At 40.4% G+C, this 25,977-nt stretch overlaps 1 protein-coding gene across 2 annotated transcripts in view; it reads left to right on the plus strand.

The window, feature by feature from the left end:
- FRMD4B (FERM domain containing 4B) overlaps positions 1–25,977 on the plus strand; it is a 2,055,076-nt gene that overhangs the window by 893,396 nt on the left and 1,135,703 nt on the right. The window lies entirely within an intron of this gene.

Below are 25,977 nucleotides of genomic sequence, written 5' to 3' on the forward strand. Positions count from 1 at the left end.
AGTCTCAAATAAATAAAAAAAACATCTAAATTAATCTCAGCTATATTCCTGACTGTATAGAAAAAGAAATTATTGTACCCTAGTTAACTTACTTAGAGAGCCAGGCAAGACAGATGTGGTAAGTGGGTCTTCCAGCTGATGCTATCAGGTCAAAGACAAAATACAAAATGCTATGTCTCTCTCACTGAGTTTTTCAATTAATATCTCAGATATTACTGCTGGGTTAGCTTTCAGGGTGACATCACTTCTTGTCATCTGACTTTAGTTCCCAACCTAAAACCCCATTGCTAGGAAACTGCCAGCCTTTAGCATCTACCTGTGAAAAATACATAGTCCTCAGATATTTGCACCTGCTGGCAGCCATAAAACAAAAAAACACTTACCAGACAATGCAGAAGTCCCCTAGTTTTAGACATACTGTCTCCTTGCTGCATTGAAACAATCTTTTATGGCATGGTTGTAAAATAATTTAATTTACTTTTCTGAAGTTTTGCAAGTTAACCGTCTATGCTCCCGTTTCCACTGTTAAAATATATGCATTACAAAGTTACAATAGTGTGTATACATTTGTGTTCTTTTCCAGTAGGGTATACTGTGGCTGCATCTTTAAGCACAGTACTTTGCAAACCCTTTCAACACATACTTCTATACCAGCAGTTTGATATACAGATAACATACAGTTCTAATACATTTTCAACACAAGCATATGAATCATGTTGATATTCATGAATGACGTATGTTTATTTACAAAATTCCAGATAGCTGGGCTGACAGTATCTCCTTCTGTCACACATATAAATCATGTTAATATTCACAAATGATATATAATAATTTACAAAATTCCAGCTAGCTGTGCTGGCAGTACTTCCTTTTGTCACACAGGTTTTAAGTGGAAAGAAGTAAATATGAGAACACTGAATATAATGAAAAGTTTTCCATTAGCAACAAATATTTCAGCTTGTCTTTCAGGCTGCAGCAGAGGACTACATTTTTTCTCTTACATTTCCATGGAGACAAGCTGATACTAGGGCAAAAAAAGCCAGAACACTGGTTTCCTCAAGGTTAAAAGTTAATGTTTTCTGAAAGCATGCAAGTTGTTTTCACATCTAAGAGGGGAATAAAAGTAAAAAAGAAAATCCACCAATTAGCATAAATAGAAACACAGACAATAACGTGTATTAGCATGGATAACCTCAATTTCAGTTTAAATGAGGCCTGTGTTGACAGTTATGTACTTTGGACAAATATTCTTATTAGGAGGGTTAAACTTCATTATTTGAAGATGTACACAATTATGTGTATTTGTATTAACAGGTTACGGGGCTTTCTGGTATCATTTCTATTTTTTGTTTCAGGCTATTTATTGAAACAAAAAGTCTTGTAAAATGTGACATAGGTCCAATACTGATGATTAGAAACAAATGTATAGAGGATTAACCTGCCTAACATTAGTGAGTGCATGTATCACAACTGGAAATACACATTTAAAAAAGCTGACATATATAATAGTTGGGAATAATGACTTCTTACTATAACGGTGACACTTTCCTTATTATCTTGGAATGTGAAAAGTCTCATGGGTATAGATAAAAAGTAAAGAATAGTTATATTAAGAAATGCAGAGTGCAAATAGCTGAGCTATAGGAGATACCTTTGGAAAGAACTGAGCATGTGTATTTGATAAAGAAAGGATTTCAGGGTGAATATTCAGCAGAATATCAGGGACACATTAAATGAGGAGTACTTATATTAATTGATAGATGAGCTCCAATAGTGATAAAAGAGGGAGAAAAAAGATAATGGCAGAATTGTGGTTGTAAGGGGCTACTTTCAAGCAATGAGGATTACACTGGCACATATTTACATTCCATCTAAAAGTGCTATTATGGATCGTAAAAAAATGGAAGAAATAATTAGCAGTGAATATTACTTATAGGTGCAGACTGGAATTATATTTGCAACAGTGAGGATGTGTTTGGGGCCTAGAAGGGAAAATATAACAAAATGAGGTAGATTTCTGAAGAAATTTATGAAAATCTTTCGTCTGAAAGACATAAATTCAGTAGTAGGAACTCGAAAGATTTTACATATTATTCCTCAAGGTACAATAACTGGGCTAGACTAGACAGAAATTGTATTTCACAGGAATATACACATGTAATTGAGAACTTTGACATACATCCAATAACAATTTTTAAGATAAAAATACAGTGGGATGAAGTAAAGATGAGACACTAACATTTCTCCACCTACATGTTAAAAGAGAGAAATTTAAAGAATGGGTACAGGAGATTATTTGGGAGTTATTAGGGAAGATAGAGAATACTCCAGAAGTTATATCCAGTGAGTAGGATAAAGTGGAATTGGAGTTTAAAATATGGAGAAATAAAAGAAAAAAGAGATCAAGTTATGAAGTAACACATTATTTAGAGGGGCTGATAAAGGTTAAAGTATTACAGAATAAGGGGAATCTCACAGAACAAGAAGAGGAGTAATTGCAGAGTGCTAAAGAGAAAATAAGGGACTACCTGGATAATATGCATGAATCTAGAAAAATTGCTGTTAAGCAACTGATTAGATTTTTGATAACTCCAGTGCACAAAAACGTTTGCCGCAATGACTTATACAACAACAAAAAAAAGTAGTAAGGGTTGTTGTCAAACTTACGGAGCTATGGATCCTGAAGAGGTATTAGAGATATTTTGGAAATTTTATGGAGATTTATATAAATCAGAGAAGTGGAAAAATCAAGAAAAAGTACAAATGGAAATATTTATAGAAGATATAAATATGCCAAGGTGTTAGAGATAGATTAGGCTGAACAAATAACAGTTAAGATAGGAGGAGATGAGATAAAAATGATAACAAATCTGCAAGAAAATCTCCAGAATAGAAGGTATTCCAGTGGAAGTTATAAGCCAGGAGAGAAAAGTGTGATAAAGTTCTGGAAGGTTTTGTTTAACAGTATTTTAAAAGGAAGGGAGGCACCAACATCCTGGAAAAAGCTGTGGTGGCTATAATACCTAAACACAGTAAAGGCTTTATGGAGGCCCATTTCAATTTTAAACCATGATTATAAAGTGTTTATGTCTATAATGGGTAAAAGAATGGCAAAGATAATGCCAAAATTGATAGATATGGATCAGTGTGATTTTGTAGAGGGGAAACAAACATTTTACAACATTAACAGAACAATGATGATCCAGAGGGAAGCAGGATGTAAGAAAATACATTTGTTGGTGGGTCTTGCTGTTGAGAAAGCATTTGACAGAGTAAGTTGAGATTTTATGAGGAGGACAATGGAAGCATTTGCATTTCCTGATACAATAATAAGTTTAATTAGAAGGCTGTATGAGGGATCAGAGGCAAAAATCAATGTGGGAGGGTTCCTCTCTGATAAGCTGTGTCTGAAAAGAGGAACCAGGCAGGGTTGTCCTTTCCCCCTTTTTATTTGCATTATATTTAAAACCATTGACTAATAAAATAAGGGAATCAAAAGTTCAGGGATATAACTGCTACAATGTTTACGAAAAGTTGGCTTTATTTGCAAATGATATTATTTTGTACCTGATGGAACCAGAAAACAAAGGTTATAGCTGTAAAATATGTACCCACACATGAAATGGTTTAGCAATACCTATATTTATGCAGACATGATCAAATTAAGTATTTAGGAGTGTGGATAATTATGGCTAAGGATTTGTGGGAAGAAATTAAATAAAAGAAACTAGAAGCTCTTGCCTATGGGTATGGATAGAAAGATACAAGCAGTAAAATATTTTTAGTCCTTTTAGTTTTATAGATAGGTCAGCGGTTAGTGTTGCTGCCTCACAGCAAGAGGTTCTCCAGTTCGATCTTTGGCTGGGGTGCCTTCTGTGCAGAGTCTGCATGTGCTCTCTGTGGTCGCATGGGTTTCCTCCTGGTGCTCCGGTTTCCTCCCACACCCCAAAGATATGCTGTAGGTGGATTGGATACTCTAAATTGGCCCTAGGCATGAGTGGGTGCTTGTGTGTGCCTTCCATGGAAGGTTGGGCGCGGGGGTAGCAACTCGACACCGTAAACTCCACTGCCAATCATGAGTGGACAGGTGATCTGATGTGGCAACCGGGAAAAGCCAAAAGAAGAAGAAGAAGATGTTTTATAGACAGGTCAGACATATTTTTATCAACCAGAGGAGAAGTTGTGGATTGTAATTAATAAAGAGTGAAGGGATTTTATCTGGGAAGGGAAGAAAGCAAGAGTCAAGTGAGATAAGTTGATCCTCCCAATTGAAAAAGCAGGTTCCCTGATTTGAAGGGATATTTTATAGCTACTCATTTAAGGCTGTTATCAGGGCGGTGTTAGCATTTTGGGGGCCCCCAGCAAAATGCTAAGTTGGGGGCCCCCTAGGCACTTCTGTCTATATATCACCCTGTCACTGCACCCTCCTAAGCAACCTTTTAGTTCATGCTGCAAACTTTTGGGAGTAGTACACACAGACTGACCTGTAACTCCAATGCTTACAGTACAACATGCCCATTTATCACTCTCACTGAGGGACATTCACAGCTATTGACATTTAGTTGCAGCAATGATACATTACAGCAATTCTATGTACAGGTCTGGACTTGGATGAAATGGTGTCCTAGTCCTACCATTTCAGCAGCCCCCCCCCACCCCCACACACCCACACCCTCCAGTCCTCCCCTCTGTCCCCCCCCCCCATCTTGGGCCACCTATGCCATGCACATTACTTTTTATTTCCCTTTCTCATATTTTGCCTTACTGTTCAGACTTTTCAAGAAGCCATACATGTCTATATGCTCTGAAGTACATTCTAAAGTTGTTTTTTTCTTTCTTTTACATAGCCTTTTCATTCAATAATGGCTTGAAAAGAAACTAAGATTAAGGAAAGAAATTCAGTGTTGCTGCTCAGCTTTAGTTTTTCTTGCATTGTTTCAACACACCTTTCTTGATCAAGCCAGCACAGTAATAACAATTTAGGAAATAACTCAGATAAGCCAGGGCCCAATAAGCCATAGGGTTATAACTGTTCTGCGGTATATTTTAGAGCATTTTCCCAACATTGTAATCCAGTGGTATCCTAAACAAAAATCATGAGTAAGAAAAGAATTTCCGTCTAATTTTTTTTTTTTTTTTAAGGAAGTTGTGCCCAAGGCTTAATGTTCAAATATGACAAAATAGTAGCTCACAATAAACTAGCAAGCCAGTTGTCTGGGTACATAGGTCCTATCTGAGAATACTGCCTGCCTCACTAACCCCACCCCACCCCACCCCCCGCCAAAAAAAAAAAAAAAACAGTCGCTGCCTATGCATCCCTGTACTGTTAGCCTGGGATGAAAGCAGAAGTATTTCAGTTGACTGCTGGCAATTCATATACATACCATGCCTCCTCACTCCTCAACTCTAACCATCAAAGGCAGCTACCTGTATACGTGCCTGATGTGAAAGCGAAAAAAATAAGGATTACAGTAATTTATTCAATCTTGTTGCTCCTAGACAGTACGCTGCTCCTACACAAGCTGTAATAACATTCTTTATACACTTCTTAGGTCTGTGAAAAAAGTAAAAGAAGCAATGTCCACACTGTCCTCAGCCCATACACAAGCTATAATGACCTCTGGTTTGACTGTGATGAAAATTAAAGAAGTAATAACCTTACAGTCCCCCCCCAAACTATATAATGTACAGCAGCTTTCTGTACACACACACATCTGAGCAGGGCTGGTTTTAGAATGGGTATGGTTGAGAGCAGAGACCATAATCAGCTGTATCCTAACAGTGTCATATCACACCCCTGTTCAGGTTAAAGAGTGTAATCAGAAAATTAATAATTGTTTTTCTGATTTTTTCCCAAACAACAGCAGCTCTTGTGGGGTCCCCACACAGTCAAGGATGATTAAGGGAGGCCCCTGTATCAATTTATACAGTCTAGTGAGGTGGCCCCCAAACTCCTTGAAGATCGAAGTGTCTGAATGTTCTGTGATGTATCTTATGCATTACTTTTGAAATATAATTACTTGTTAACTAGATTTTTTACTGATACATAGAAGAATAATGTATGTGTCCTGGCATTATTGGGTGAATGCACAGATAAAAATCTGTGATATTGTACACACACACACGCACACATACACACACACACACACACACACACACACACACACACACACACACAAGCATAAGCCGTAGCAATACTAGATGTTCATTGTGTTTCACTGTTGCAGTCATTACATTTGGGTAATCTGCTGGCAGGTTGCCATCAGTCGGCCTGATTAACAAAGTCTTGGGTCCTGCGTCGGCTGCTGTCCCTTCTTCCATGACGTCAGGTTGTCAGGGGTATAAAACATGCAGCCGATGCCATTACATCAGTCTTTCTTGCCGTGCGGTGCCCGAAGCAGAAGCAGTTCGCAAGTGCTGGTCGGCCAACTCCTGAAATTTTCGTTTTCGAGTTTCAGTACCAAAGTCTTTTAAAGCTAAGTACCTCATTGGGGAAAATTTTTCTTGCTCCTTACCGATGTCAGTAAAAGTTAATAATTGCATTACTTGTGGGAAGCAAATACCTCATAAGGACTTTCATTTGTACTGTATTCCTTGCCTAGGCCCTGACCACGACATACCTTGCTGTCGGTTTTGTGCTTTATTTCACCAGCGCACTATCGTCGTCGGTACATTTTTGCTTCAAAATATTTTGGTTCTCGGTTTAATTATCCAGAAATGATGTCGGTTAGCCACCCGACTACCGGAATACCGAAAAAACGCAAAGATAAAGACAAAGGCAGGCCGCTGTTGTCCAAAACTGCCGACGACGCTTCTCTTAAGCCAGTCGCCAGTTCGCCGGTACTCAGTGAGGCGCTTTTGCAGCCCCTGATACCAGCTACTTCTGATTCACAGGCTTCTACTGAGACCCATTCAGAGTCTGGTATGCCGCAAAATACTTCACATATGGAACTCGTGGATGTCTCTACCTTGGATGGGTCCGGAGCTGCTGAGCAGGCACCAGCTTCTGAGGGTGCATTCAGGCCTACAGACTTGCATATTAAACCAACTCCAACTTCAGTGCTATGGCCTAAATCTCGATCTGTGTATAAAAAAAACGACGCCCAGGCCACATGTTCAGGCCCCTATGCCTAAAAAACAAATTATCAAAATGGCTGAAGATTTAATTACTCTAATCAGGGGTAGTCACCCCCCCTCCAAGAGGCCTAGGATTGAATATGACTATGAATCTTCTGAACAGGACTCTGTTTCTTCTGACTCTTCTAATGATCTGAATTTGTCCATACCTACTTTTGAGGAATCTGATGCAGAGGATTCCTTTCCCCCTGCTTCTGCACTTGAGGATTTCTCTTTTGGGGAAACTTTACATACCTTAAGGGAGCATTTCCACTGGGAAAGTCAGGATTTCTCCAAATCCAAAAAGAGGCTTAGGGATTTCCTTCTTCTTCCTCAACATAGGCCTTTGGCTATATCACCTGTACTAGATATTGTTGATGTGTTTTCGGAATCCAGTATGGCCTCTGATTTCTTGCTTCCAACCCCTAGTAAACCAGACAGGTACTACAAGGTTCCTGAGTCCCACAAATTCCTTTTCAAAAACCCTGTTGTGGACCCTGAAACCATTTCTCAGGGGCCCAAGGGCATTAAGGCTTCTACTGCTAAAAATCCTACCCCTTCTGATAGAGACTCCAGGGTGCTGGATAGATGGTGTAAAAAGGTTTATAATTCTGCATCCTTAGCAATCAGGGCTTTAAACTGTCAATTCCATATGCTAACATATCAACAGCATATCATGGGACTGCTTAAACAGAAAATGATGTTGATTTCTGACTGTGTGGAGAATAAAGATTTGCAGGATTTATTGCATTCAGCTGAACAAGTTGTAAACATACTTTGCAATGTGGTTTTGATTCTTTAGAGGCCTCTTGTTGGGCTGCTGTTACAGGATCTGTGCTTAGAAGGCATGCTTGGCTTAAGGAGTAATCTCTGCCTGATCATGTTAAAGGAAAACTTTTGGATGCTCCTTTACAGCAGGACCGCTTATTTGGCAATAAGGCTGAAGAAGTTCTAAAAAAGATGGAAGGTAAAGCTAAATCTATGCAAACTGTGAAAGATTTCTTACAAGTGCAACATCCTAGATTTAGTAGGCATTGGCCTACTAAGAACTGGTCTTTTCCAGCTCCTTCCAGAGCCACTACGACCAAACCCAGACATTCCAAAACTACCGGGTTTCAATCCCAAGGGACTTTCAGAGCTAAGCAATGGGGTGCTTCCTCTTCCAAATCTGGAAACAACAAGGCACCACCTTATGGTAAACAGTCTCAATGACTTCCTTTTGAAATTACCAAGCACTTACCTCTTAGCCGCCCCTTTGGGGGGAAAACTGATTCTTCATTCAAGAAATTGGAAACTTATAACCCAGGCCAAATGGGTTTTAAATATAGTGCCCCAGAGATACAGATTTTCATTTCCACATGCTGCCAACTCCAAACGGGTGGCCAGACCTTCCCCCAAATCAGTGGGCAGAGGCTCAGAAACAAGTACTTTCCCTCCTAAACATGGGGGCTATTCAACTAGTACCAGAAGAGGAAAAGGGACAAGGTTTCTATTCCAGACTTTTCCTGGTACCCAGAAAAGACAAATCATGGCGTCCAATTCTGGACCTGTCTACTCTAAACACCTTTCTGGACATTCCAAAATTCAAGATGCTGACTCTTCACCAGTTACTTCCTATGCTAGGCAAGGATGCCTGGTTAGCAACTCTTGACTTAAAAGAGGCTTACCTGCATATCCCAATCAGGGAATCTTGCAGAAGATTCCTACACTTCAAAGCAGGCTGCATGCATTATCAGTTCTCTGCACTGCCCTTTGGCTTGTCTACTGCACCCAGGGTATTCACAAAGTGCCTGGCTCCAGTAACTGCATTTTGCAGGCAAAGAAATATTCAAATATATCCATACCCGGACGATTGTCTAATTCAGGCAGAAAACCAGGCGATTCTTCTAAAACATCTGGCGTTTGTAAAAAGACTTCTAACCTGTCTAGGGTACACCATAAATGAAAAGAAATCTCAATTGGTACCCTCTCAAAAAAATTACATTCCTGGGTGCAAGCTTGAATACAACTGCCCAGATGGCTTTCCTTACGCCAGAAAAACAAATTCATTTGGTGACTTACTTCAAAAAGGTGGCCACAAAAACCCTGCTATCTGCAAGGCAAATACTGCAAGCCTTGGGGTTCATGGCCTCATGCATTCTTCTAATTCCATATGCAAGACTGCATATGAGGAAACTTCACTGGTACTTAAAAAGTTTATGGCGTCAACATTGTCACAGCCTGGAAACAATGATTCCTATCATACCTTGCCTGCGCCTAGAGTTCCAATGGTGGGCAGAGGCCTGCCACCAAAACAAGGAACTGCTATTCACACCACTCCCTGCTGCCCAAACCCTACTACAGATGCATCAGACTATGCATGGAGGGCTCATCTGGCAGGGAAGTGCATTCAGGGCAAATGGAGCCCAAATCAAATGCACCTTCATATCAATCAAAAAGAAATGCTAGCTGTACAGAATGCACTGACAGCCTTCAAGGACTATCTTCATCCAGGACAATTACTGATAAAGACGGACAACACCACGGTTATGTGGTACATAAACAAGCAGGGGGGTACACATTCCTACCCCCTCTGCAGACTAGTCTTGGCATTGTGCAACACGGCCTTGAGCTACCAAGTACAACTACAAGCTCAATTCCTGCCAGGAAAGCAGAATGTTCTGGCAGACGAACTAAGCAGAAATCTCATGGACCCTCACGAATGGAAACTGGAACCATGGATTTTCAACATGTTGACACGCAAATGGGGGAGCCCAGACATAGATCTTTTTGCCTCACCCCAGAACTACCAGTTGGACAAATTTTGCACAAGAACTCATCACAAAAAAGCCTGGAAAGTGGATGCTCTGTCCTTCAGCTGCAGTCTATGCCTTTCCCCCTCTGCCTTTGCTCTCCAAAGTTCTACTAAAAGTCAAACAGGACAAACTAAAAATTATTTTGATTGCTCCAGACTGGCCTCGCCAACACTGGTACCCACTCCTGTGCAGTGTGTCACACATTTCTCCGTGGCACCTGCCTCAGACACCTTCCTTACTGTCTCAGCAGGAGAACCAATTTCTGCACCCTCAGCTCCAAACATTGAATCTTGCAGCTTGGCTAATCACTTAAATTCACCCTTAGCATCCCTCAGCAAACCTGTGATGGCTGTCATTTTGGAGGCAAGAAGACCTAGTACTAGAAAATCTTATGCTGACAAATATAAAGGATTCTGTGCCTGGAATCACTCAAGGGATGAGCACAGCAGTGCCCAATTTACCTCAGATTTTGCAATAGTTAACTGAGATGCTTCACAAGGACCTGTCTTTCTCTTCCATAAAAATCCATGCCTCAGCCATTTCAGCTCATTACAACACAGACCCCCCCCCCTTTCTCTCATCCTCTTCTAAAGCAGTATCTCAGAGGGGCCAAAAACTTGAGACTATCCAGGAGAGCTCCAACCCCTACCTGGGACCTTAACTTTGTATTGGAGAAACTCACTCTACCTCCTTTCGCGCCATCTGCAACTGCTGACTTATAATTTCTTTCCTGGAAAACAGCCTTCCTTTTAGCAATCACTTCAGCTAGAAGAATTTCTGAATTACAGGGCCTTATGGCAGTGGAGCCTTTCATCATCTTTCATGCGGACAAGGTGTCACTCAGGACCAATTCATCATTCATGCCCTAGGTGGTATCCAGTGTGGCTCTTAATCAGTCCATTAATTTGCCAACTTTCTTTCCCAATCCACAGAACAAGGAAAGCGGATTCTGAATTCATTGGATGTACACAGACAACTGAGATTCTACTTGGACAGGACTAAATCTCAAAGAAAATCTGAACAAATGCTGGTAGCATTTGCTGCAGGGGCAGAGGGGAAGGCTATTTCAAAGCAAACCATTTCTAAATGGATAAGCCATTGTATTAATTTCTGTTATAAGCACCATGGAAAACCTATCCCCCAGGGGATCAGATCTCATTCCACCAGGGCTGCATCTACTTCAGCAGCCTTTCTCAGAGGTGTTCCTTCCAGGGATATTCTAGAAGCTGCTACCTGGAGTTCAGTTCATACTTTCACCAAACGTTATCACTTACAATTTTTTTCTAAATCCAAAGCTGGCTTTGCCACTGCTGTTTTGCAGGGCCTTATAGCTGGTCCTAATGCTGTATAAATCCATCCTCCCAACCTTAGCTTTGGGAATCTACCCAAATGTAATGACTGCAACAGTGAAACATGATGAACATAGTACAGTTGTGTACACTTACCATAAATGTAGATGTTCGAGTGTATTCACTGTTGCAGTACTGGCTACCCTCCCTCTAGCCCCCTGTTTTTCTTTTACTATACCTCTTTTCTTTTATTATGCTTAAAAGCCATTTTGGTGTATTTGCTTTTGTTTGGAGGTGTATTTTTGTGGTTTTAATTATATATATATATATATATATATATATATATTTATTGCTCCCCATTTTCCCCATTTGGGGGGCACCTGACATCTGGGGCAAGAAAAACTGATGTAATGGCATTGGTTGCATGTTTTATACCCCTGACAACCTGTTGTCATGGAAGAAGGGACAGCAACCGACGCAGGACCCAAGACTTTGTTAATCAGGCCGACTGAGTGCAACCTGCCGTCTACATTTATGATAAGTGTATACAACTGTACTTTTTGTATGTATTTCAGCAAATGGCAATATATTGTGCAATGCTGGTACTACCACACCAGATCAGTGACTGCTGTTTAGCAGTCACCAAAAAACAGTAGGGGTAAGTCACTTTTATTTACATCATTGAGGAGTAATGCATACCTGTCACTGTCTCTAATTTCACAGACCTTCTCTGATTTTGCTCTGTCTTTCGTAAAAAGTTTGATTTGCTGGTAAATTATTCAAGATTACAGGCAGTCAATAAATCCAGACATCAGAGTTTGATACTTTTTATTGTCCAAAAATGCATGCTGATGTAGAAGGTGTTATTCTTTTCTTTTCTTAAGTGAATTAGAGTAATATTTAAAACATTTTCCTGATTTTTAAGCCTTTATTCTGCTATTATTTTTGGTACTGTGCTGAATTCTTCAGCAAAGAAGTTGACAGTTTTAGTATCTGGTATTCTACCAGTATTCATAAAACTCCCTGAAAGAAAAAAAAAAACATCCCTGAAGATCAGAAGCATCTGCTCTTCTTAAAACCCAAGGTTTACCATGAGATCAATCTCTCTGGGCTGTGGATCTTACTACTGCTTACCTTGCTTATGTTCATTATCACCTTATCCTAACAATGTCACATCACAGTCCTGCAGTTAAAGAGCACAATCAGGAAATTCATACATTTTCTCTCATCTTCCCCAAACAGCTATAGCTTTTTTGAGGTCCCCACATAGTCATTGATGATTAATGGGCCCCATTGCAACCACAATTATTGCAGATACCTAATGCTGGGTATATTGTTGGTTTTAATATAGAGAATGTCCACCAGCCAGGTTTAACTAAGCCAGGGGCACTATGTCAATGGTAAAATATTTTATGGAATTGTGAAGCCTGTTACTTGATAAAACACTGTTACTATAACCAGAAATATCTTTGAATTTTAAAGGTGATATAAAAACAGTTATTACCCATCTGGTTTATTAAGCATACAAGATTGCTCTACTAGTTTTTGTTAGTTTTTACAGGCATGTTACAAAATAGCTAGATAATATGGGTCTATATTATATGCTCAAAGTTTCAAAACTTCGATGCTCATGTAATCGACACTATATGATCGAAGTTTTAAAACTTCGAACATATAAAAATAAATAAATAAAAACAAAAACAACCTACCTGAATGCACTGAGCAGTGGGCATGCCCCCTTGCACCCCCCACACCCCCGCTACTTAAATATATCAACTCCGAGATTGTACTACAGTGAAGTAAAGGGAAATGTTCCCTACGGCGATCTCACTTCACTGTAGTGCGATCTCGGAGTTGGTATATTTAAGTAGTGTGGGGGGTGCAGGACGGCTTGCCCCCTTGCTGAGAGCATTCAGGTAGGTTGTTTTTATTTTTATTTATTTTTTTATATGTTCGAAGTTTTAAAACATCGCTCATATAGTGTCGATTATATGACCATCAAAGTTTTAAAACTTTGAACATATAATATAGACTCAATAATATAACTTGCTGTGGTTGGGGGCCCCCAGCGACCGCAGGGTTTGCAGGTGCCTAAACCCGGCTATGGCTGTTATACATAACACAAGCAGAAGGGTGCATTTCTAAGTGGAAATGGATGATAATAAAGCAGAAGGGCAATTCAAGAAATAGAGTGGGATTTTGTATGCAGATCCTTAAGGAAAATAGCAGCAGTGATACAGGATATTATATTTATAAAGTAGCACAAAGTATACTAAGAACTAAGCCAACACAGGAATGGAGAATGGAGATTCTGCAGATAGGAATGACTGCAATGAAGGGTGCAGAGAGGAGGCAAGAAAGTGCTGGAATTAATTTACTAGAGAAAGATGGCAAAGGAAGTAAGGTACTGGGAGCAAGTAATTAGGAGGGAAAGTAATAGAAGGCCAAGAAGACATTTGGATTGCAGGCTGTAGATTGCATTCACTATCAGGGATTGATATCAGAGTATAGACAAAGAGAATATGATAGGGGAATTCTGAATGAAAGACCTCCACTGTTTGAGTTTTTAACTTAATCTAGAACATAAGCTGCTGTTAAAAAAGAGGATTAGTATGACATATAAAATATTATGTGATAACTATAGGAATCATAAATCAGTGGATGTCAGAAAAGATTGGAAAGAAAGATTAGATAAGCAATTCACAAAGAAACAATGAGAGGACATATGTATGGCTCCCAGATATGCACCAAAATCTAGATTTACGAATTTTGCTTGGAAGTGTTTGCACAGATACTTTTATACCCCAAGCAGACACCAAAGAATTCTTACTCAGGTAGATGGCAAATGTTGGAGGTGTAACAGGGAGGAAAGAGGCACCTGACTACATATTTTCTCAGAGTGTAATGAGTTGACAGACTAAAAATTTTCTGTAGACTATTCTGTCAGGAATACTGGGTGAGCAAATGGATATAATTAAGGCAATGCATTTTTGAGCTGGGATACAAGGATCTGAATTGCCTAGACATAGTAAAAGCTTGTTAAGTTTAATTCTGTTGGCTGCAAAAAAAACAATTAATAAAAAATGGAAAACAAAGTCTAAACCAACTATACTTGAAGTTGTGAATATTTTAACAGAGATGAAAGAACAGGAAGTGGAATCTTTAGAAAAGTGTAGGAGCAAATTACATAGAAAAAATGGGAACTGTAGGAACTGCAGAAAATGTTTTGGAGGAAGAATGAGGTTTAAGAGAAGGTAGTAGCTGAGCAATTTATGTAATGCTGCTTTGATTATATGATATAGAACAATATATGTGATGTATAATGTTTGTAAATGTGAACTTGTTAATATAGTTTGATGTCACAAGTGATAATTCCATAAAGGTGTTTAAAGAAATCTCAAGTACTTGTGGCTGCATCCATTCTGCATTATTACAAACATGTTAATATCACCTCTTCTTCTTCTGATTCCTTACTTCCTCAGTAACTTCCTCAATTTCTGTGCCACTTTTTCTTTAACTAGTGGAAACAAACCCTGTGACAATACCCTTGCCATGTACCCCTCTCCAAATTAACTGCATTACGCTTGCCAGTATTAACCTTGATCCTCAATCTTTATTCCTCCTGAATAAAATAAATCTCATCAGCAAAATACATGTTTATATTTCTTCCCCAAATGCCCCCATACTCACGTATTTATCACTTGCTTTAGTGATGATTTCTGCACTCTCCTTCTGGCCAAAGAAGCTGTATTTCATCCATCTGGAAAGCACCTTTCTTAACCTTGCTATGTATTGCCTCCTCCACTTTTCCCGCTTGTCATACTGTATACTTCACTGTCTCTTCTCAGCCACATAGCTGCACAATAGCAGAACCCACTATTTGTTGTCAGTACAGATGCAAGTACTCGCTGTCTGCTGCTACAAGACATAGCCTTCCTTACCCAAACTATGAAGTTACAATGTAGATGTTGATGCTTTTACTCTGTACAAAAAAGATTTGTAATTTCAAGTAATCCTGTATTTGATATTTAAATGCGTTTTTATGTTTCTATATTTTCAATGTTGTTTTTATTGTTATGTATTTCTGTGAAGCTTTACGCCACAAGCCTCCACTGAAAAGCCCCAAATGATGGATCACCATGGTAAATAGATACAAATAAATAAATAAATGACCAGGAATGTCACAAATGTTTTATGTGTACTCTGCTGACAGTTCCTTTCTCCCTTCTCTACCTTTTCTTCATTGACCCATAATTGTCTTCTCTTTCCTTAGGGAGAATGGCCCCTTACAACCACCTGCACCCTGTCATTACCCTTCGTCCCTCTCATAGGTTCATTGGTTCATACTAGGCTATCTGCCCTAGGGCATTTATAAGCCTAGCCAGAGTGTGTTTGGCTTTCGCCATCCATTTTAAATTTATTTTGCTATGCCCTTTTTCGAGGTTAGTATACTGTGCCTCTGTCTAACAGTGACACAGAAGTGATACCCGGGGTAAACCTATGATCTCCCATCCACTCATCAAGATTCCACTTGAAGAGAGTCAGTGAGGGACTCTGCCTAACCTGGACTGGGATTTTATTCCAGAGTGAAGGGAGCCTCTGGGTTATGAATCTGTCCCTCCAGCATGTCCTATTTATTTCAGTGCTGAGGTTCAAGTCTCTCGAGTGCATAGCTCGATGGGATTTGGATTTTCTGAGGTGCAGCATGTCCATTAATTCCGGGTTGGACATGGCTTTATACGTCAGGTACAGATCGCCTCTGAACAGGCGGTATGCCACTGAGTAGAGCTGGAGTTTCTTTAACCGGGCAGCATATGGCATCTGTTTGAGCCCTTTGATCCTCTTGGTGAGGTACTTTTGGGGTCTTTCCAGTTGCTGCAGGTGTCTGGTAAGGTACATCCCAAAGGGCATTGTACTCAATTATGGGCCTGATGAGGGATTAGTAAAGAGGCACGATGACCACCTCTGATCTAGATGTGAATCCCTTCATGATTAGGTGGGCTATATAAAATGTTTTTCTAACCACTTTGGTCACGTGGTTGTCAAATGAGAGATTGCTATCAACTTGGGTCCTCAGGTCCCTAATTACTTCTTCTGTACTTAATGGATTACCACCTATGTGGTAATTTGTGGGCACTTTGTTTTTGCCAAAGGGATGACTATACACTTTTGGAGTTTAGCTTGAGGCCATGGCTCTGGCACCAGTTGTCTGTTTCTATGAGGCCCTTTTGGAGGATGCTTGTGTCGGCTGGAGAGTCGATTATGGCGCCCAGTTTGCAGTCATCTGCGAACTTGGTCAGCCACAGTCCTTCCGTGTTGGCCTGTACCTCCGAGAAATATATACCGAACAAGAGAGGTCCCAGGACTGAGCCTTGTGGGACGCCACTTGTAACTGGTTTGGAGTCTGACATGGCTCCAGCAATTCTAACCATGTGGGTTCTGTCCTTGAGCCAGTTTGCAACCCATCTAGTGACATAGGGGTTTATATTTAAGCTGGTGAGCTTATCTATAATGCCAGTGGGGTATTGTATCGAAGGCTTTTGCGAGGACCAGGTAGGCTGTGTGGACCACCTTTCCCTCGTCAATGGCCTTGGTGACTGTTTCAAAGAAATCAACCAGGTTTAAGAGGCAGGATCTGCCCTTAACAAAGCCGAACTGGGTAGGATCCAGTGTCTGTAGGTCCCTAATATCTTTATTTATGAGGTCCATGATGATCCTTTCCATAGCTTTGCAGACCAAGCTAGTCAGGCTTATGGGGCGATAGTTTACAGGATCCGTTGAGGCACCACCTTTGTGGAGAGGGACCACAGTTGCTGTACGCCACTCTTTGGGTACATATCCTGTAGTAAGGCTGAGATTGAACAGTAGTTTTATGTTTGGGTTTAGCTCTTCTTGGAGTTCATGTAGGATGCAGCCCGGGACACCGTCTGGTCCCATTGATGCTGTGTTTTTTGTTTTGCTTTGGAGAGGGCGGCTCTTACCTGAGCATCTGAGATGGCAGGGGGGCAGCACTCTGCTGGGATAGATATTTGCCCTTTTGGTGGGGGTTTGCGCTGAACCTGTCAGCTAGGATGTTGGCAATGTCTGTGGGTTCGGTGTATTTTTTGTCATTTTGGACTAATTCTGAGCATATCTGGGAATTACCACCCAGGTTCCTAACATAACTAAAGAAAGCCTTGTGATTATCCTTAGTGCCCTGTGCAATTTTTCTCTCGAAACTGGCCTTAGACGATTTTATGAGTGCCCGTAGTTTTTTGCTAATACTGATCAGAGATGCCTTCCCTTTTTGGAATTTTGCTTTATCATTTAGTAGCTTCCTCATTCTATTGTATAGTTTGTTTATGGCTGGGGTCCACCAGACAGTACGTCTGCCTTTGGAGGATTGGGTCTTGGTTTTATTTGGGATCGCATGATCCATGCATTCCTGAAGGTGTTCATAGAATGAGTTTATAAAGGATTCTGCGGTCTGGACCGTATTTTCCACAGGCCCGGGGGCTTTGAAGGATTCCACCTCGGTTTTGAGGAGTGTGAAATTTGCTTTAGAGAAGTTTTTCACTGTGGTTTTCTGGGCAGGGGGTGGGGTCAGGATGTGAATATCCAGTGAGATTAGTTTATGGTCTGATCTTACCATTGAAGGATACACTTCTGGACTGGAGCATAGAGTCCCCATGTTGGTGATGATCAGGTCCAGTATGTTTTCCCCTCTTGTGGGAGTGGTAACAAGTTGTTCCATAGCATTTGAGTTTATAAATTCTAGGAACCTTTGGGCTAGGGTGTTGGAGCTAGAGTAATGCTCCCAGTCTATGTTTGGGTAGTTGAAGTCGCCCAATATAATAGTGTTTGGAGAGACCTTCATATTTTCCAGTGTTCTCAGGAAGGCCGAGTGGGGTTCCTGGGTTAGGGAGGGTGGTCTGTAGCAGGCTATAAACTGGAAGGCAGTTTTACCCACTGTTAGTTACACATCGATAGTCTCTGATGCTTCGTGCTGTGCCACCAACCTGGAGGTGTGGGTATCTTTGACGAATATTGATACTCCCCCTCCTTTTGTGGGTCGGTCCAAGTTTTGGGGCCGAAAAGCATGGTATGAGGTATAACCTGGTAGTGCTGGGGTGCTCTCGGGAGCCTTGAACCAGGTTTCTGTTACTGCACAGATATCAATGTTCTCCATGCTAAGGAGAGTTTTGAGTGCGTGCATCTTGAGGTTTAGACTTCTGGCGTTGAGTAGCATTACTCTTAGTTTCTTATCCCTTGTGATACCTATGGAGGTGGGTTTGTCTTTTGAGCCTTGCCTAAAAAAGGCAGTATGGGGGTAGCAAGAGCCTTTGCCAATATCCGAAAGCCCAGGTGTGACAAGTGCAAGCCGTCCCTAGCGAAGCATCATGGCTTGTCGAGCATGTCATCCCAGGCTGACAGGCATTGGATCCCCTTTGAATGACACCAATACTTAAGCCAATTGTTGAAATTGATCATCTTGTCTTCATATTGTGGCATCATTCTTGGTGAGGGTAAGATGCTACTCAAGGTCAGGGTCATACCGGCCTGGGCCACATGCTCGTGTCAGCTAATACAATTAGAGGTGCCTCCTAATTCCTCACTTCCTGTATACCTTCCCCATGAAATGCATCGTTTTGATGAGATCAGTGGACCCCAGAAGCCACAAACCTCCAAATTCTACCACCATGCATCCATGTTTCCATTTGTGCAAGCCTCTCCCATGGGCTAGTGATCCTCAGGCCCCTTATCCCTTCATGAGATTTCTATACAGGCCTGTTGTCTCTTCCAGGCAACTGCAAAAGTACACTCTTCCCCACCAAGTAACTTTTGTTACTGCAGGGAACACCATTTTCACTGCAGCCTCCATTCTTCTTAAAGGTCCCATAGCTAGAGCCAGGGTCATCCTCTAAAATACAGTTTTTATTTATTTTTATTTTATTTTTTTATTTTATTTTTATTTTACATTTGTTGACCGGGAAAGTCCGACTGGACACATGTCCATTTTCAGCGGAGGTCCGGGGAGAAAAGCTCCAATAGTACATAGTAGGTTACAAAAAGTTCCAATAGTACATAGTAGGTTACAACAATGTTTGACAGCTAACATACGATTGTAGTTATGCACTAAATACCCAGGGAAGAAAAAGAAGTTACATTAGTATGTACAATAACAATTATAAAGAGAAAAACAAAGCATCATATAGTTAGTATACACAGGTAAGAAAAAGTTACATTAGGATGTACAGTGAACAATTATTATAAGAAACAAACCTACAAGTAGTTAGTTTCAGAGGGAGAGTAGATGGCTTGAGGCCTAGGAGGATAGTAATTTCACTGAGGAGGTTGATGAGGAGCTATGGGTTAGTCTGGATTAGAACATTGGCAAAGCCAGTGGGATTTGAAGTGGTGGGAGAGGCCATTTCTGAAAGTATTTAGGGAGGTTGATTCGGTGAGACTAGGTGGAAGACAGTTCCATATTTTACCCACTGTGTTTGAAAACAGAGAGTCACCTCCTGAGTTACAGGATTTGATTGTCTGTGCGAGTAATCTGTGAGATGATCTTAGTCTATTTAGGTTGGTATAAGGAGTAATTATTCCAGACAGGCCGGGAGTGTTTTCAGGTTGAGAGAGTATTTTGTAAGCAATAATAAGTTGCTTCTGTAGAAGTAGATTTGGTAGTTCTATCCAACCTAGGTTCTGAAGATTAGTACAGTGATGGGTTTTGTAGGGCAGGCCTGTGGCAAATCTTGCAATATGATTATAACAACAAGAGAGTTTAGATAGATCCGATTTGTTGGGATTTGTAAGTATGGGGGAGGCATACAAGAGGGTAGAAAGGAGATGGGTGCGAGCAATGGCAACTTTAGCCGTGGGAGTCAGAAAAGATTTTATTCTATAAAGGGACCCCAGTTTCTTATTAACAGTTTTGATAGTTTGGTTGATGTGCACATCAAATCTGAGTTTGTTGTCAATGGTAACCCCTAATAGCTTGGTATGAGGGTCGGGGGTGATGGTGGTTCCATTGTTGGATTGTACACAAAAGGGAAAAGTTGGTGTTTTATGGGTAGGATGGAAGAGTAGCTTATGGGTAGGATGGAAGAGTAGCATTTTCGTTTTTTTTGGATTAAGGATCAGTTGGCGTTCTGATATCCAATTCTCAACTGCAGTGAAACAGTCTTGAGTTTTGGATAATAGAATAGTTGGGGATCTATCTGAGCAAATTAAAGTCGAGTCATCAGCATATTGAATACATGTAGACTCTGGGATGACTTTGTTAAGATCATTAATAAAGATGGAAAATAGAAGAGGGCCAAGTATGGAACCTTGGGGACTCCTATGGTGTTGGGTATGAGGTCGGAGAGCTTGCTTTGCCAGAGCACAGCTTGTTGCCTATCAGAAAGATAGGCATGAAACCAGTCTAGGGTTTTGTTATCTAGATAGAGAGTTTTTAGGGTTGCATGCAAGAGTTTGTGGTTGACCATATCAAAAGCTTTTGATAGGTCCAAGAAGAGGGCTGAAGAAATTTTTTGTCATTCGGTTAAGATTGATAGTGTTTGTGAAAGAGAGGAGAGCGGTAGTAGTGCTATGTTTGGGCCTGAAGCCATGCTGGGAGTTGGTTAGCAGGTTTTCCTGAGTTAGGTAGTGGATGAGTTGTTTGTGAATACTTTTTCCATGATTTTGCCAGTGGTGACAAAATGGCTATTGGTCTGTAGTTTGAGAGGTCAGTGGATGAGCCACCTTTATGGAGGGGATGACATGGGAGATTTTCCATATGGAGGGATTGTGGATTCAGTTATGGTCCGATTAATTAAGATTGAGATGGGATAGGCTATAACATCCGCAGCTTTTTGTAGAAAGTCTGCTGGAAGTAGGTCTGCCGCGAGTGGTTGGCTTTAGTTTCCTTAGTAAGGATCGGATGTATGCAGTAGGGACAGGTTGTAGGTTGAATAACGGCGTGGTCTTCTGGGTGGGACTTGTGGTTAGGGAGCAGGGGCTACTTGTTGGTTGGCTAAGGATTTGATCACATCGATGAAGAAGGTATTAAAGGATGTGGCCACTTCATCTGGGTTTTCATAGTTAGGTTTGCTGGTGTGGGGTGGAGGACCTGCCTGGATGGAGAAGTTTGTTTATTCCTGTCCAAAACTTTTGGGGGTTGTTTTGATGTTTATGTTGTAGTTGGAAATAGTAGTTCTTTTTGTCCATTAAGATAGATTTTTTGTGTCATTTCTTAGTTTTTGGAAGTTGGTACGGTCTAGGGGTGTCTTGGTAGTACGCCATTTATTCCATGCTTTGTTTCTAGCTTTGATTTTGGCTGTGGAGTCTTTTGATAGCCATGGTACTATGAGAGCTTTTGTTTTGATTAACCGTTTGGGGGCATGTGTGTCAAGTATGTTTAGAAATGTGGAGTTAAATTTTATTACAGCTTCTTCTAGTGGGAGGTGTTTTAGGATTGACCAGTTACAGGACTGCAGCTCATTTCGAATCTAGTGATGTCAAAATCTTTGGTGCTTCTAACAGTCCTGAGTACAGGGAGGTGGCAGATACCACTTTTGCGTTTTACCATATAAGTAATGAGGTGATCACTGAGCTCATCAGTAATAGTCCCAGATGTATAAGTTCGGGTTTATGGTTAGTGAGTATCCAGTCTAGGATACTTTCTTTTTGTTTGTTGCTGCCAATTCTAGTAGAGGTGGTAATATTTTGTGAGAAGCCATGGATATTGATATTGGTTGGGTCTGTCTCTGACACACATTGATTCCAGTCAATGTTGACATCTCCCAGAATTGTGGTTTCTTGTGGGAAGTTATTTGTCAGCCAACTTAGAGTGTTCTCAAGAGTGTCAGAGTTGTTCCCAGGGGGAATATAGATTACGATTAGGTTAATACTTTTTTCCTTTATTTAGTTGTAGTTTTAGGGTTGTTAATTCTACGTTGGGTATTTGCGGTGGCTGAGTGGGGTGTAGGGTAACGTTGAGTGTGCTTTTGAAGAGCACAGCAGTACCACCACCTCTTTTTGAGGCGATCGGTCCTGTATATGTTGTAGCCAGGTGGCAGGATTTCGTTATCTTTGGTCTCTGGTTTGAGCCAGGTTTCTGTGAGACACATAATGTCAGGGAGGTAAGTTGCTAAAAGAGCATGTAGATTATGAATTTTATTATTTAGGCTTCTAATATTAAGGTGGCAAATAAGAAGGAGTCAGGAGGTCTTGGAAACAAGGATGTTTTATTTGCACTGTCATTTGATGGAGGGCCTGGGTTTGGATGTATGTCTCCATCTATATTTATGTTTTTCTAAGATACATTATTAGCTTCATCAGTTTATGTAGTAGTTTATCTATGTTTTTGGACTTGGGGTAGATTATGTTTGGTTTATAGGAGTAGTGGAAGTGAGTAAGCGGTGTTTTGTTGATTAGGTAGTGAGTAGGGTGATTAGTGTTGATCAGAAATGTGGGAGTACTAGTTTGGTACTTTGGATAATGAAAACCTGGGTGTGTCTGGGACTCGTATATAGTTAGCAGGTATAGTGTGATAAGAATTGGTAGGGTGAGAGTTACAGTTTTTTGGGCTGGTATAGTGATATGGGGTGTTAGGGACTTCATACTGTTGCTTGATTGGTTATAAGATAGTTAGTGTAGGTGGTTTGGTATTGGTTGGGGGAGAGGCGGGGTGGGGAGTGAGGCAGTGTGATTTGTGAGCCTAGTGGACTTGGAGGGGCAGTGAAAGAGGTGGGCCAAGAGTTTTGAGTGGCTAGAGATAAAGGAGGGGTGTGGTTAGTTAAGTATAAATATAGGGGTACTGGGGGCGGGTGGGATACGGGGGCAGTGGTATCCTTTGCCATGCAGTCTACTCCAACACTTAATTTTAGGTACTGTGAAATTTAACAATTAAATGTTTTGGCTTCTGTTGGCCCTTATCCCCTTTCCCAAGTCTATATAATTGATTCACTTGGAATCAAAACCAGGCATATCTTTGACCACATCTAAATCCATCTCCGGATAAATTTTAGGAGAATCCTGGCAATCCCTCAGTTCATCAGTCCATCACTGTGAACAGTTTTCCAAGTCATCCTACATCATAATCATTTCATCTGTAATACAGTGCAGTGCTCTTAGCTCATTCTCCAGCTTTTTAAACATACCTTCTATCTCTAAGGCCTTGCTGCCCTGCTGAGCAAGTGCTGCATTCATTTGCTTCCCTTTCATTGTCACAGTTGTGCGTACCAATTATAAACTCCAGTTTCTCCTCCATGGTTCACTACATGAGTAATTTGACCTAATGTCCAGAACTACGTACCACTTGAATAACTTTTCCACTGTTAAATACCACTTAATTTTACATTTATTTAAAACTGGTTTATTCCATGCCTGGGATGGAGCTTGCATGCCACACTGCTACTTCCATCATGACACCATAGTGGCCCCTGACACTGAGCCAGTTTTGACTGTCACTTGAAGAGTTCTTTCTTAGAAGAGGCTGTTGTCTTTTCCTTTGCCATACTTTCTCAAATGTACTATGAATAACTGAGTATCATTTAATCAACATGTAATTAAGCAAATCTAACATGTCTAAAGTATTGGTAGGTCACAACTTAACACAGCCACATTTCCAAGGTTGTAAAACACACAAAAACAGACCCCCAGTGCACTCCCCACCTTGGAGGAAAGGCCTCACATCCCCAGAATATATATTTACTAACTCCAAGGTCACAATGACTTGGAGAAGGAGGAAGAAGTGAAAAGCTTTTACCTTCTCCCTCTTCTCTGACCAACAAAGCAGTTAATGTATGTCCTAGCCAGGGACAATATTCAAGATGTCGAACAGCAGAAGCTTTCCAACTTTTTCTTGTTTATTAATGGTTATATTTGTTAGACTGTGCCTGAGTTAGTTGTAAATGCTTAACATGCAGTAGCAGATGCCCTTTAATCTGGCACATTTCTGTAAATGATTGCCACAATAGTACTAGTGAGGCTTCTAGAGAAATGCTGTTGCAGCAAGTACCTTGCATGCCTTGTGATTGCCTTTCTTCTTTCTAGCTTTCCTTTTTTTCTTCCTTGACTATGCTTTCCATTTTTTTATTTATGCATTTATACATACCTCTCAACTATACAGATTTTCACGGAATGCCCAGATTTTTGACACATAATTTTGGCCTGCTTTCATAAAATTATGGTTTTCTGGAATTATTGACAAGTCATTAAAGATTAACGACAGAAAATAACGACAGACATTTCAGTTTCAGACTTCATTCCATTCAGAAATTTCATGCTAAAGGAAAACCTATTATTCCATCAATTTTCTAAGTTTGTAAGAGCAATATTTAAAAATTGTCCTTATTTTTGGGCCTTTGTCCCCACGTTGTGTATGGCTTTGTCCAAATTTCTTGCCCTAAGAGGTTGAGAGACATGCATTTATTTGTTTATTTTTATGTTGGAGCTGTTTTGTTTCTTCATTAGTTGTTTTCTTCTGGTTTATTCTCTGGTGTAATTTCTCAGTTTCTTAAGCCGATTATTGACATTGAAATAAACACCCTTTTTCCCATTTTGTACATGGGTTCAGGGTGTCACATCATTAGTGACCATCACCTAGAGCCAATATTTACACCTTCAGATGGCTGTCCAGGGTGTATTTAAATATAATAAAAACTGTATTGCTTTAGTCTATTATGATTGCCAGAGGTGCTTCTCTCAGCAGTTAGTTGCAAGGTATCCAGAACTGCCTCCTTATTAGTTTATGTAGGGTCACTTGCATTGGTAGCACATTTAAATGTGCTTGAAAATTATTTTTTTTTAATAACTTACTTACCTCTAAAATTATTACATCTATCTGGGTGCTTTTGTTTAATGTCGCTATTGTTTCAGCTTGTATATCTTAGCATTTTAACTGAGCAGTTAAACTGATCTGTCATGGACCTTTTTACATAGGGCAAGTTTTATTCTTTATTTATTTATTAGTAATTGTATGTCTGCTACAAAGAAGGGCACATTTTTACAGTGTGAAGCTTGTTCAGTGACTAGTGCTGCCTAGTGAGAAAACATAAACTGGCATATAGATAGTGCCATGTTTATACTGGCCACCACTGCATGTCTGTCCCTTAGGTGCATATGTGGGGTTGCTTTGTAAACAAGTTTTATATAAAGAGCAACCATTACAAGTGGCTTCCACTATGAGTGGATGAAGGCAATTCTCTGAGCCTCAACTCACTAAAACAACTTCCAAAAAACACTGTTTTCAGTGTTTTTGCTGGGGGGAGAGGCTCCCCCACACACACCCTAACTAATATAATCTGCTCCATGGCTGCATTACAAGGGGAAAGGGGGCAAACACTCAGAAATGGCACTTCGTTCTTGCACTATTCCCAGACAGTGCTTTTCACTGGAAATGCTGGCATTGATAGGGAATTGAGTTACAGGAGTCTTGGGGAATTGACATTCATCTAGCAGTAGTGTAGCCATACATGTGATAGTCCCTTAGGTGGGGATGCAGTATACTTTGTATATACACTATCCCTGACATTAATGAATTAACAGATCAGGTATGAAAACTGCTTATAGTGTCCTATCATGTTAATCTGCTTCAAATGCCTCCATCAGTCTGTTAGGGCACTGCTGCTGTTACAGTATTTTTCAGGAGTGTCTATCGAAAGGCTGATGACCATAAATGGAGTCCTTCAAACAACAAGAATGAAATTACAAACTTGGGGAATATATTCTTATGAGGTTGCTGTATCTTTGTGTATTCCTCTTTCTCCACGGAATGGCAGTCTTAAGAGGCAGTGTATGTTTGTGTG

This window comes from Protopterus annectens, chromosome 7.part0, assembly GCF_019279795.1.
Source record: "Protopterus annectens isolate FY-2018-M chromosome 7.part0, PAN1.0, whole genome shotgun sequence".
Taxonomy (NCBI): Eukaryota; Metazoa; Chordata; order Ceratodontiformes; family Protopteridae; genus Protopterus; species Protopterus annectens.